The 2327-nt window shown below is 39.6% G+C and overlaps 1 pseudogene; it reads left to right on the top strand.

The window, feature by feature from the left end:
* Positions 1 to 667, top strand: part of LOC101586619 — a 1845-nt pseudogene extending 1178 nt beyond the window's left edge.
* The last annotated feature ends 1660 nt before the right edge of the window (positions 668 to 2327 follow it).

Raw genomic sequence — 2327 nt, 5'->3', positions numbered from 1 at the left:
TTATTTACATTAAATTAAAAAAAATAACTGCCAAACTGAACTTCTGCTTTGGACTATCACTGAAGCAGAAGTGATTGTGTGCCAACTTGACAAAACCTAGAAAATGAGAAAAAACAAATATTTTGAGAGAAAAATAGTATCAACTTGTTTCTTGCTATGGTGGCTTTGTTGTCACTTCTGATCAGTGTTGAAGGTAATTTTAGTTATTGGGCTTATATTCCAAATCCACCACTCAATAGAGGAGTTCACTAGTGGGATGCTACTGTACCTATATATGTTAATGAAAGTTTCTGGCTACCTAGCCATTGTGATGCCCAGGGACCATCAGTGCTAGCAGAAGTAGGAACCAAAACTCCATTTTATGAGATTGGAGTAAAAGGTTGGCCTATCTGTATTGAGAATGGAGCTCATTGCTTAAAAGCAAGCACTTGAGTCTGGTTATCTATAGTAAATAATAATACTGGGGGTAAGGGAGGAAAAAAGGGACTTTTTCTTCTCCAAGGAAAAAATTTTTAAGGTGTAGCTGCTGATGGAATATTTCCACTGCCAGATCTGCCACCTTGCCACAATACCAATGTTGCTTATCTCAGTGATTGGGTACATTGGGAAGTCTGTGGAGGAGAAGCAGCCCAGGTGTCGGTTAATACTTCCTATGGAAGTGTCATAGATTGGAGCCCTTATGGCTCTGCCCAGATGGCAGAAGGGAAGGAGTTAAGATGGAAATGGAATGACAGTGATGAGATCTATACTAGCACTAAAAATGCCAATGATACAATAATGTGGCATGGAAGAGGAATGTCCCCTAGTGTCCCTCATGTTTTTGGAGGACCAATTCAACATCATCTTTGGAAATTGGCTACCTCATTAAATCATATGTGAGCATGGAAAGGTTATATGGAGGAATCAATCCTCCAATAGTTTACATCTAAAATTTAAAAGGAACACAACACATTTTGCTCAGGCATGTGCTCGCCTCCCTTACCTGTTGCTTGTAGGACCTAGTTATTGGAACCCTTCTAACTATACCATCACATGTCACAATTGTTCTTTATATACATGACTAAATTCTTCTATTAGCCTTAATTTTTCCAGGGATAGCATTTATATTCTCAGGGCAAGGACTGGAATTTGGCTTCCTGTACAACTGCCTCACCCATGGCAAAACTCCCCTTCCATGATGCTGTTCCAACATTTGCTGGAGGTGTTAAAGAAAAGAACAACAAAAAAAAATGATTGAACTCATGATAGCCATAATTTTAAAAATAACAGCCGTCACAGCCACAGCTGCTACAGCCGGAGTAGCATTGAGCCAAGGTGTACAAACTGTTCATTTTGTGCAGCAGTGGCACAAGGACTCAGAACAATTATGGACTTCTCAAGGACACATAGACTCAGAGTTGAATGCTAAGGTAAATGATTTAGAGCAAGTCATTATTATGCTAGGAGATGAAATTGTTAATCTACAACGTCAACTTCGATTAAAATGTGACTGGAACACCTCTTCATTCTATGTAACTCCCATTCCATGGAATCAAACTCATTTCCCATGAGAAAATGTAAAAGACATTTATTGCATCACAGTAATATTACCTCTGAGATCCTGTCTCTTCAGCAACTATTGATAATACTTTTGTAAAACAATTGTCAGAATTGTCTGACACTGATCTGTTACAAAGCATCTCAAATGGCATTGAAACCCCTTAATCCTTTTCATGTTACTCCATGGTTTAGTGGAAGTGTAATAGTGATTTGTGTATGTTGTCTCTGTACTATTTGTGTATCCTGCTTAGTCTGACGATGAGGACAAGTCCAGCAACAAGCCATGGACCAAAAATCTGCAATCCTTGCCCTGATGCTGCAAAAACTTTCAGCATAAAAACAAAAGCGGGGAATTGTAAAGATATAGATTTGAGACAAAAGCCTGATGTCCCAAGATAGCAGGGAACAATGGACAGAGCCCAAGGAGAGTTGCTGTCTGTTTGCAAATTTTTGGCAACCTGAGACCCAAGGCTGCAGATAACAGCTTCCCTTGCAGGCACCCTGTCCTTTAATCCCTTGCTTGGGATGTTATCAGCTAGCATTTGTGTGGACCTAGAGTTAGGCAAATGGTGGAAGGCAATAGAGATAGTAGTTTACATTCACTTAAGTAATTATGCACATAACTTAGTCTGCCTTTACCCCTCAATAAATGTAAGATGCTTTTGAGGCTCTGGGCTCACTTTGAAAGAGACTAATCTCAGTGAGACCTATGAAGCTACATTCATCAGGTCTTCCTGTCATTTCTTTTGGCACTGACCCATAACATAAAATAGCCAGGGCCTTGAAGG

This window comes from Octodon degus, unplaced genomic scaffold (genome assembly GCF_000260255.1).
Source record: "Octodon degus isolate 3935 unplaced genomic scaffold, OctDeg1.0 scaffold00238, whole genome shotgun sequence".
NCBI classification, from domain to species: Eukaryota; Metazoa; Chordata; class Mammalia; order Rodentia; family Octodontidae; genus Octodon; species Octodon degus.
This window is presented reverse-complemented; position numbering and strand designations above follow the sequence as displayed.